The sequence below is a fragment of the Marmota flaviventris genome, chromosome 3 (genome assembly GCF_047511675.1).
Source record: "Marmota flaviventris isolate mMarFla1 chromosome 3, mMarFla1.hap1, whole genome shotgun sequence".
Lineage (NCBI taxonomy): Eukaryota > Metazoa > Chordata > Mammalia > Rodentia > Sciuridae > Marmota > Marmota flaviventris.
In genome coordinates, this window is record NC_092500.1 from 153,212,671 (window position 1) to 153,225,376 (window position 12,706).

Below are 12,706 nucleotides of genomic sequence, written 5' to 3' on the forward strand. Positions count from 1 at the left end.
GTCTTTCTGTTTAAGTCTATATTGTGTCTCTTAGGCATATTTATAGTTTTCATCAAGTTGATTTTGCATGTTTTTATTAGTTTTATGCCCAAGAATTTTATTTGGTTTTCTTTTATCCTGTTTTATTTGTTATTATACATGGAGTCTGCTTCTTTATTATATCTTCTAAGGTTACTGATTTCCAAGGAAGTCGATTGATTTTCTTATGTTAATTTTATATCTAACTACTATATTAAATTTTCTTATTTGTAGTAGTTTTCCCATTCTTTTTTTTTGGGGGGGGTGCTTTCAAGATAAATAATCATAATATCTGCAAAGAGGTGGATTAACCTCTTGACTTCCAATTATTGTGCCTCTAATTTCTCTTGTCTAATGACATTGGTTATTACTTCCAATTCAAAATTAAATAATAGTTGAGATATCCAGTTTCTTTTTTTTTATTTTGACTTTAGTAAAAATGCCTCCAATTTTGTTCTTCATTATTTAATATATTCACTTTTATCTGTTGGTTATATTTACTAGGATATTAAAATATCTGTCAATTCCTAATTTATTAGCTTAACATTAATGGTTGGTGAATTTTTAAAATGTAATTGCAGAATTTATGTAGATGATCATGTGATTTTGTTCCTTAATTATAATAACATAATGAGTTATTGTAGCAGATTTCCAAATTAAAAAGCTACCATTCGGACTGGCACATTGAGGGAACTAAATATCTTATGTGATAGGAACAACAAATGTGATCAGGAATGGTAAGAGAGAAAACTGAGAAATTGGTCACAGGTCATATTTCCAAAGTGGAATCATACTATTTGTGTAAAACTTTGAACTTCATCATAACTGTAATGAAAAATCATGCATGTAGCTTCTTATTAAGAGTCATGAATTTTATAATCTTTCTCTCTAGCAGCAAGGAAAGTCAAATTCAAAACAATTGGCTATTACAGTGAGCCAGGTGAGAAATGAGAGGGAAAGAACCCAACAGGAATTCACAGGTATTGAGGAAACGCAATCATCATGACGGATTGAGCAAAGAGGTAAATGAAAAGGGGAGCCTAAGATAAATTCCAGGCTCAGACAACTGGATGAATGATAGGGCATTATTTTAGATAAGAAATATAGAAAGATGAGTAGTTTGGACAGGAAAGATGATAAGTTTGTCTTGAATTTTGACACGTGGAATTTCAAATGTGTAAAATGTGTAAATTTTGTTTTCTAGAGGTTGGTAGAGATGTAAGGAGGCACACATTGTGAATTTTTCAGCATAATGATAGAGTGTAACTTAATCCATAGGAGAAGATGAAATCTCAAGCAGAGCGTGCCCAGTGAGAAAAGATGAGGGCTGAGGACTTAAAGCCACCTTACCTACCCTAGGGAGCTGTAGAGAAGATTAAAAGATATAATATGTGTGAAAATACCCCATATAATACTTGATAATTGTCTGCTAATATTCTTTTTGTGGTTTAAATAAGCATGGTATACAGAAAACACAGTTTATTTTCCACGTGCATATAAGTACATGTAAAGACCAAATAAAAACTGTGTAAAATTCTCCATCCTACCTAAATTTGGAAATAATGCTGAGAAATTTCATAGTGTCCCTCATTTTGACACTTCCAAAATTTCAGTTCCTAATTGCAAATGCAAATAATATATTTTTTATCACAAGTGAATTTTTAAACCCCATTGGGAAAATGTTGCTGATATATGATAAATATATGATATATATTTATTATATCCTAATTAAAATAAAAATAGGCAGAAATGCCATTTAGCTTCTTTTGTCTTGACTCCAATTACAATTCTGGCTTCAATTGTAGTATCAGTGCTTAATGATGAGTAACATACAGGTGCAGCTGGGTAAGGTGGCTCATGCCTATAATCCAAACTACTGAGGAGGCTAAAGTTGGAAGATTGCAAGTTTGAGGCTTAGTGAGACTATCTAAAAAAAAAAACTAATAAAATAGCCAGTAGTATAACAAAAGGGCTGGAAACCCAGCTCGGTGGTAGAGTACTTGCCTAGCATGTATAAGCCTATGAGTCCATTTCCTAATACTGAAAAAAAAATTGTAATTTGGATCTTATTTTCCAGACATTCTTTTAATATCCATAAATATTGTCTAAGCATATTGCTTCTTTATTCAGTGTCTTTTCACTAAAAGTCTATAGTCCTGCAAACATTCATTTTATTTACAACATAGAAACATCACCACAGTTTGAATTCTTAACCCTCATAACCTGTAAAATGTAAAAATATATCGGGTACTTCTCAGAGATAACCCAGAGAAATAAATGAATTAGACACACATGAAATCCAGTAGAAGAGCTGTTGAGACAACAATAGGTGGTGCTGCTGGGATGGAATACTGCAGATGTACATTAGATTCAAAAAATGTCATGGAAATTTTTCCTGAACTAAATTACTGTGCTTATTAAATTAAAGTTTGGCTTGAGAACAGTACTCAAATTTGATCAGGATGAGACTTTGAGAGAAAGTTTCAAACAACTTCTCATTCTGAAAAGAAATCTATTTTCACCCATGGGAGCTAACTTTTATAAGCAGATGTAAATTTTAAGCAGCCAATTCTACATTACTTCTCTTAACCAGAGGCAACTTGAGTTTTCTATTCTTATACCTGTTAAACAAAAGGGTATTATGATGGAATTAGAAAAGATGCTCCATCATAACTGTTTTATTATGTTTCCTCTTTCTCATCCTGAATTCAAGTGGAAGAGCATCTGAAGACTGGATTTCCCACTTGCCTAGGGATTTGATAGTCCATAAGACTTCCATCAATTAAGACACAGCCTGTAACATCTAGGCCACAGGATTGATTGAGATTTTGTAGAGGTTCTACACATCTGCTCTTTGCAATGGCTGAATGATTTGAGGTATGGCAATGCATAGATCACAAATAAGTTTTTAATAAAAAGGAAGGGCCTGTATGTCCATTTTTTTTTCCTAAAGCCTTTTCTTACCTTGCAATCAAAACAGTAGATTTTTCCTCTGTGTATGCTTTTCTTAAAAAAATAAATATGAGCCAACTGTGGTGGAAATAGTACCCACATCTCTCTTTATGGTAGAGTAACAGCTGCATGTCAGGTAGTAACACTATAGCTACTGTTGGTTTCCAGAGTAACTAGTGTAAATAGCTGTTCAATGCTCAATCTTTCCTTAAATGTTTGGTTCACCTTCATATCCCCTGTTCTTATAATAGGGCCTACCAAATAGCAGGTACTCAGCAAGTATTTGTCAAGTTGATGCATGAATTCTCAGCACTGATGCATGCTTTAATATTCAGGTTGTCCAAAAATCCTACACATTAACTTCTAATTTTGACTACTGTATATTTGAGAGCTGGTTGATACAAAATGAGAGTAAGAGCAGAGATCCAGAGTCTGCCAGCCTGGGAATTATAGGCATAACAGGAATTATCTGTTCAGCCTTTGGAACTAGACAAGTTTTAATTATAGCAAAGAGACTGGACTATTTGAAGTCAGTAAGCAATTAACCTGGAAATTCTAATCCGTAACTTGAAGACTTGTTTCATATACACATAGCATCTTGTATTTGGAATAAGATGAAGATCCATCTGGTTTTCTCTATTTACCCCAAAGTATTATAATTTTGGACACTTTTCTTTACAAGTTTCAGGAAAGTGGCATACATGGCACAGATATGCTTTATGGCCATGAGATATGTTTCAAAGTCTCTAGTGGATGCAAGCCCGCTCTATGGGCTTGCTTTTTTTTTTTTTTTTTTTTTTGGTAAATCCGTTTATGTGGAATAATTGGGATAGATTAGTCAAAAATGCTTTCATCTTTGTTTCTTGCCTACATTGCATTTTAAAATAATTAAAACTCCAGATTGTTTCTGTTTTTCACCTACGTTTACTGGCATCCAGCAAAGAAGCCTACACTTTGATTTTAATCATGGCCAGACAATATAAGGTCCCTGTTTCAGAAGCAGCAAGAGCAAGGAGTTGAAACCCTGCTGGGTAATTTCAAAGCAATGTACTTCCTGCTGCTAGCCCTACAGTATGATTTCTGTTCTGCCGAGGGCACCAATAGAAGGCAACTTCCAATTTGCACCTCACACATAAATTCACATTATGCCAATAGGTTTCGAAAGAAACCACAAGCTACCCGCTCAGCCGTCAGAGGTCTGTTAACAGACCTTTAACTATGATCTATTGTGCAGCAAGACCTAAAGACGCACACGGAGTCCCACTTTATAGAGCCCGCACTTACCTGACACTGTTTTTCCTTGAGATAATTATAAGTGTTTATTTTGGCTTTTAACAACTTTAATCACATTATTTAGCATGTTGCTGTTTTGTCATCAAGTTAAACGAATACAGAGTTCTCCCAGGAATTCCCTAGGAAACTTATACATAGGGTGGTTTCATTGAAGAGAGAACCTAGCATATGAAAGAGAGGTGGTTAATCATATCACAGCTTCATGGATGCAAAGATGTTTTTCTAAAAAACAAATTGTTCCATGCAATAGAGATAACCTAAATAAATGAGGTGTGATCTTCCTAATTAAAAGAGCACAGCTCTCCCTTTGCTTTGAGGTTCTGTTTTCAGTGGTTTGATGGTGAAAGGGGTTCACAGTGAATACGGCATAAAGGCATGCAATGAGTCCTCGAGGACAAATGTCGCTGAGATTACCATGTAGAATACAGAACAGCACTTCTCCAAGTTATCTAGAATTAGGTTTAAAAATAACCCCAGCCAATCACAAAGGGTTCTATAGTCGTTGTTCACTTGGAGCAACTGTTGAAACATCATGCTGTGCCAAACTGCATTTGATGGCCTAGTAACAGCAGAACTATAATACACTCAAATGGATTCTAAAAATATCTTTGTCTAGTGGAAACTAGCTTTATAAAACTGAAAACATCTCATCCTAATCTTATCATTATATTCCTAAATCACCCATTCGGTGCGTGAGTCAACTGTAGGATGGGCCTAGATTATTCGAAACACATTTAATATGTACTAAAATCAATATGCCTTTTTACATCTTAAATATTTTTATCAGGTGCTCTTCTATTTGTAATTACACAAAAATAGTGAATTATACTTTCCCCTATTATGTATTCCTATCATATGAAGTAGTAACTTTGACTCTCTCAAGAAACTACTGATGAATGCTTTGTCTACTTGGAACTGTATATTTCTGTATAATACTCTAAAGTGGATATGCAAGGCTTTTGAATGTAACAATAAGTGAAATAAGATGACAAAGGAGAGATATGACATTTTTCCTTTGAATCATCACATTTATTTTGCTTGAAGACCTGTAGGGCAATTTATAGAATGACCCTCAGATTCATCATCTATTTGACAACTTTAAGAATAATTAATTCATATATAAAGGTCTTCTTTGAGTGTAACCCAAGCCTAAATATAAAATTAATATCTAAAAAATAACTCCCAAATCAAGAAGTAGCACAAATATGGAAAATGAATGCAGAAAAATAAGTTCCTAGCATAACTCAGTATTTCAAATATCCTTAGGAATTAATAAGCATTTCTAGGGATATATATGTATTTAAACATAGATAGATAGATAGATAACGATTTAAAGGATGGTTAATATTTCTAATAGCTTCAAGCCTAATAGATCCATAGTCCAGAACAAGCAAATATCTGTGCATTTCAGGGTGGCTTTTGCCCCTGAGATCTTGCAACAGCTGAGATTCTTTATCATTTGAGCAAAAGATCCAAATTTTTCTTGCCTCAGCAAACTCTTTACAAAAAAGAATACTAAACATTTTATGATTAAGAGACTGAATTTTGTTCTCACTTTTCTATTAACAAAGTAGTATTTTCCTTAGTCACTCTCCATTCAGTGGTAAGACTTTATCATTCATAACTTCTTTCTGACTTTAGTGTTCTTTTATTAGATTACACTGATGAAATAAAGGATAAAATATATTAATTTTCCCCCTTCATCATACCTAGACTGGATACACTACAGTGCAAACTATACAGCATAAAAACTTAAAAATAAGGCATAATAATTCATCCAAAATTTTTAAAACTTCTACTCTAGCCCATTTTTTGTGTGTGTGTGTGATTCATGTCAAATTATAAGGTTTTTTGTTTTGGGGTTTTCGGTTTTTTCCTAAGTATTTCTGAGCTGAGAGAATTAGATAATTAGAATTACCTCAAATTACTCATCTACAACATTGGATATAAGAATATTATTGACTGATATCTTCAAAATTATTTTGAATCTAGAATTATATACCCAGCTAAATTGTCATTCAAATCTATGGACAAATTAATCTTTAGTCATACAACTAGAAAAATTAACCCCCCACATATATTTCTAAAAAATACATAAATAAAATACTAGTATTTAAAACTCAGCAGTGAATTATAAGAAGAATACAAAATGAACAAATAGGCTTATTCTCGGAAGCAAAAGATGGCTTAAATTTGAAAATCAATCCATGTAATTTACTATTGCAACATGTGACAAGAGAAAACACTATAAGTTTATTTTGAAAGCACATTTAGAGCACTTCCTATAATTCCTTTTGCTGATAAAAAGAAAGTAAAGAGTCCTAGAAAATCTTTTATAACTTGAAAATGATATCAAAACCTCTGATAAACATCATAATTAATAATTGCCAAATTAAGTCAGGAGCTTTGCAAGGATACTTACAATAACCATTATTATTCAAGCTTATTATAGAGCATTTAGTCAGTGTGATAAAATAAACGTGAAATGTGTATATCAGAAAGAAGTAAAAGAAAACTATCCTTATTTACATATTATATATTTGCCTACCTAAAAACTCCCAAGATATTCCTTGAAAAATCATTAAAACTAATAATAAAGTCCTGTGAGGTAGCCAGATAAAACATAAATATTCAAAAATAGTAACCATTTATGAATACAAGGGAAAACACATCTAAATCATAAGAACAACAAAACAATAAAAGGAAAAGGGATGAGACTAATGAATATCAATGTGTACTTGAAGATAGCACTTGTGCCTAACTGAAGAAGAACTTTAAAAAGGACTGAATAAGTAAAAATATATGACAGTTTTTAGATAGAAAGATAGAAACTATGGAAAAAGCTTTATTCATTTGCTAGGGTTGCCATAACAACTAACACAGACTGCGTGGCTTAAACTACAGAAATTTGCTTACAGTTCTAGAGGCCAAAAATCCAAGATCAAGGTGTCAACAGAATTAGCTTTTTCTTAGGCTTGCTTTATGGTTTGTAGATTGTCATCCTCTCCCTAGGTCTTCCTGTGCTATTCCCTCTGTACCTGTTTATGTCCACATTTCCTTTTCTTTTAAGGACACCAGGTATAGTGGATCAGAGCCAAATTTAATGGTCTCATTTAACTTAATAAGAACTCCACATCCAAATATAGTCACATTCTAAGGCATTAGGGCTAGGGCTTCAACATGGGAATTTTAGCAATGGCATTTATCTCTCAAAATAATCTAAATAATCAAAGCAATTGTTATTAAAATCTGCTACTGTTTGGTTGCCAAATGTCCCCAGGTTCTGTGTGTTACAGGCTTGGTTCTGGCGGGGAATGGTGGTGCATGCCTGTAATCCCAGTGGCTGGTGAGGCTGAGGCAGGAGGATCGTTAAGTTCAAAGCCAGCCTCAGCAAAAGTAAATAAAATACAAGATAGGGCTGGGGATGTGGCTCAGTGGTCAGGTGCCCCTGAGTTCAATCCCTGGGCCAAAAATCAAAGGCTTGGTCCCAGGATGGCCCTGTTGGGAGGTACTCTAGACCTTTAGGAGGTGGGGCTTTATGAGAGATCCTTTGGTTAGTGGGGCCATGCTTCCTCTTCCTATTTGCTTCTTGTCTCATGGTATAAGTGGTTTGCTTTGTCACATGCTCCTGCCGTGATGTGCTGACCTCTCCAGAGGTCCAAAGTGATTTTACCCTTTAATCTTACACTGGAAACTCCAGAATCATGAGCCAAAATAAATCTTTACTTTTTTACAAGTTTACTGTCTCAGACATTTTTGTTATAGTAATGAGGAGCCGACTAACACAAAAACACAGCACAAATTTTCATGAAACCTGACAAAGTAACATAAAATTTACAGAGTAAGTCTAGTGAGTCAATTTTATAAGAATAAATACATAAGAAAATTGTGAAACAGAAGAGCACTGGGAGGCAGCTCACTCAACTAAATTTCAAGGTTTCTATAAATCTGTGCAAAGTGATCATGGTTTAGAGTTTACAATCCCTGCCTATGTATACCGTGTCCAGTCTCCTGCCCTCTACCACTGTGGACCTCTGGACTGCACTGATGCTGAATACCCTTAACATCCATGCCCACCCTGATAGAGAACAAGGACTTTGGTTACTTCCCCAATTTCACCCTCCCTGAGCTTGAAGTAGCTTGGAGATGTCTTCACCGATTTTCATAGAAATGAAATGTAGAAATTGACAGTGGGGAAATGTAACAATGGTCCATTTTATACTTTGAACTTGCTGCTCTGCCACTGTGACTTATTTTTAAAGGGACATGTTTCTCTTCCTCTCTCCCTCCTCCTCCCTAATCTCAGGGGAAACAGGATTACCTTTCTTCCTCATCCTAGGCAGAGTTATCTGTCCTTGAGCTCGCACCTATCACAGGAATAAAGTGAAGTAATTCAGACTTTGAGGATGGCCCAAGAAAATCTATGAAATGACTATCTCCACATTAACAAGTGAATTAGAGCACCAAGTCAGGAACACTTGGAAGGTAGCCTTTGAATCACTGCTTTAAAAACCCACGTTCTTGCTGATGGGAAGAATCACAGCCTCTGGTACAGGAGTCCCCTGTATTTCTCCTTTGCTAATAAAGCAATAAAAACACTGACCTTGAATCAGAGAAATGGGTCTCCACCCCAGTTCAGAAAGTAACTTGAACAAGTTACTTCACCTCTTTGGGTCTCAGTTTCCTGAGAAGTAAAATGGTATTAATAGTAGTGATTACCACATAAGGAAATTGTGAAGATTAATAGATGGTACTTGTACACACTAGAGGCTCAATAAATGTTAGAGATTATTGTTATTAAATGTTGCTTTTATAGAATTACAACAGTATGAAGAATATATCAATAGGTCAATGGAACCAAAGAAAAACTCCCCAAACAATGCTTTGCTTATATGGGAATTTAGTCTATGAAACTACTGGTATTAAAATCTGTGAGAAAATATCAACTATCAAGAAAAGTAGAAAGAAAACCATTTCTATAAGAAAGTTTTTGTCATTTGTTTAGCAGACACAGAAATAAAGTACATAATAAAATAGAAAAATTAAACTACCAAAGAATAATGGAGAAACATTATGTTATGAACTGATAGAGGAGAAAATACCAAAGACGAGTAACCACACAAAATTATGTTTAATATCCTAAGTTTAAAAAGGAAGCAGGGAGTATAATAATAGATACGTTTCAACAATGGATGATTCTGATCTTACTTTCCTTTGTACATACGTGAATATACCACAGTGAATCTCACTATCACGTGTATCCACAAAGCACTAATTTTAAAAAAAATTATAAATAAATAGAAGGAAAATTAGTAGAGTAGGGGAAAGGGAATAGAGAGTGGGAAGGAGAAGGAAAGGGAAAATACTGGGGACTGAATTAGAGCAGATTATATTCCATGCTTGTATAATTATGTAAAAATGAATCCTAATATTATATATATTCTAAATTTCTAAAAATTTAGAATTTCTAAAAATTTAGAATATATATAATATTAGGATAAAAAGGAAATGTTTCAACTACTCTAACAGCAAAAGCTCAAAAGATTAAAATGAACACTTGATAGTACTGACTTTTTAATCAGAATGTGGAAATATCCATAAAACTTATAATGTACAAATTCCTTGATTTATAAGAAGCTCTCCTATAGAAATGGTAAGGATGGATGTATAGAATCTATATTCTTTGCACAGTGAAAAATCAGAAACAACCTAAATATCTCAGGAGATGCTAAAGGAGATTATAAAACATTCAGATTGTGGACTGTTAAAAAGAATTAGGTAAACAAGTAAAATAACATAGAGAAATGTCTCTCAAATATTGTTAAGTATTTGTGGTTTCAAAAATCTTTATTCCTCAACATTTTCGAAATTTAGGAAAAGCCTGAAGATAATATATGTAAAAAATTGCTATCACCAGACAGGGCAGAAGGTTGGAAGGCAGAGAGACTTCTGGGGAAGCTTACTTTTTTATATAGGAGTCATTTGGAATTTTCAAAATGATCAGCTATTAATTTGATATTCAAAATTTTAAATATAATATGCCAATAACCAGTCATAGGACTGAGACCATAAAGCTGGAGGATCACTATCAATTGCTCACTGGGGAAATGAGCTATAAACTGGAAGGCGTGAACAGCTAGAGACAGAGCAACTTCTCTGACAGAAAAGACATGTGGAAAGAGAGCTGTTATTGATACAATAGGAAGGCAACCAGGGGAGCTCCCTGGAGCTAATTTCATGTTCCTGTGTAGGCCAGCATCCATTCAAGTGCACTTCTGGCAGCTCTGTCCCTATGCTAAATTCTTCCCCAGGAATGAGCATGGACTTAGCCAATACATGGGTTTGGAGCAAAATGTAGACAGGCCTAGATCAGCTCTCTCTGTCCCTCTCGGGGATCTGAGCAAATGTATGTGATCTTATCCACTCTTGGTCATGCCATGAAGTCAATGAACAAGACTGTAAGCAAGGTGACTTATGGTTGTCCAGAACTGTCTGAGCTAGCATACTATTGCCATATACCTAGGCAATGTCCCCAAACCAGCTTTTAGTGATGGCAACAAAGCTGTTATGATTTTTGAGTGCTTGATTCTTGAAACCTGAAAGTTTGAGTGGTTTAATTTATGATGAGTACCAAACTCCAGATGCTTCTAAGGAGATGCTGTGTAATTCATTTTGGAATTCTACTTACTTATTCATTCAACCACAGTCAGCAAACACTGAACGAGGCTCTGGGAATACAAGGATTCTATAATAGGTAACCTACTCTTAAGGAGCCCACAGCATATTAGGGAGACAGATGCATTAAACGAAGTTATCATTCTTTCAGGAAATCAGAAGGCACATAAAGGAGGTGATATGAGCTGAATGAAAAGGACTAACATAGTTTGCAGAGGCCAGTGGTGAGGATACGGCATATCAGGGCAAGGGAACAACACGTGTGAGGGCAGGAAGGTTTGGGAGAGCTCTGTACATTCGGGGTGATCTTTGAAGTTTGGTGTAAATAAAGGACAGACAGGACACACATAAGGATGGTAGTAGTCAGAGGTGACAAACATTGTGCAACACTGTGAATCTTACGCTCATCTTGAGTGTGATGGAGAAATTACTGAGGAATATTTGACACTGAAGTAAAATGATAGATTTTGCACTTTATACAAAATCATCCTGATGATATGTGAAAGATAACATTTCCCTACCACTTGAAAATTTCCCTATCACTTGAAAATTTAGACTTCGCATACATTTCAGTGTAATACCTAGAAAGAGGTAACATGTTCAGAAGACTCAATGAAAATTAACTATCGCCTCCTGAAGAATTTGGGCTGTAATTAGATATCAGGTTGATAATACATTTTGTTTGCCAGTTCCTCAACATATTATCCATGATCTATTTTTCTATTTTTCATTTTGTTAATATTTACAAGAACCCCAAAGGCAGGTTGTAATTATTATTTTGCTCAGTTTATACATGTTGGAAAAATAGCCACAAAAGGATTGAAATCAAGAGCAGAGTCTGAGTTTGGGTCTCCCTTGAATCTGATAAGAGTATGTAATGGGGCTGGGGATGTGGCTCAAGCGGTAGCGCGCTCGCCTGGTATGCGTGCGGCCTGGGTTCGATCCTCAGCACCACATACACACAAAGATGTTGTGTCCGCTGAAAATTAAACAATAAAAATTATTTTTTAAAAAAAAGAGTATGTAATGGTGGTGATTTCTTCCATATTAGAAATTCTTCCCACTACAACACTCTTTCTTCTATAGTCATAAGAAGTAATGATGTTTGAAATATAAAATGTATTTTCCTCTAAGTTTGAATCCAAATTCAATGTGAAATGAAGTAACTAGAGCAAAACAACAGATGGTGTTTTTTGTTTTTTGTTTTTGTTTTTGCTTTGTTTTGTTTTGTTTTGTTGCAGAGCAATTAAAATAATGTGTATTGCACATTTTAATTATTTTCCAAATTATTCCTCAGCTTCTTTCCTTTGATGGAAATAGTTCATTTTGTTATTCTACAAGGAGATCGTACTGTGTTGAAAATGTACTGAAATATTGGGTGCCAGGCTAAATATAGCAGTACAACCCTTATGATAAACTTCCTGGAGAGTGTCATGACTTCTACATATTAAAAGAGTTGCACCATGCCTTCTGTTTGAAAGTCAAGAGATTCGTGGGGAACAGCTTGGAGGAATGGTAGTCCCATGATTTAACATTCTCTCTGTATTTGTTCTTTAAATTCCTCACATGCTGTGAAAGCTTTCAAAAAGAAAACCCACTGAGAAACCTTTCCATTTTTCACTCTCTGGCTTCATGATTATACAACTTCCTTGGCTGCAGTTAGCTCTCATGCTTCACATTCAGAAATAGTGACATGATCTAGATGTGGTAGTGATCCTTGAATTTTTTTATTCAATTATTCCACTCTCATTCAATGAAGCAGATGACA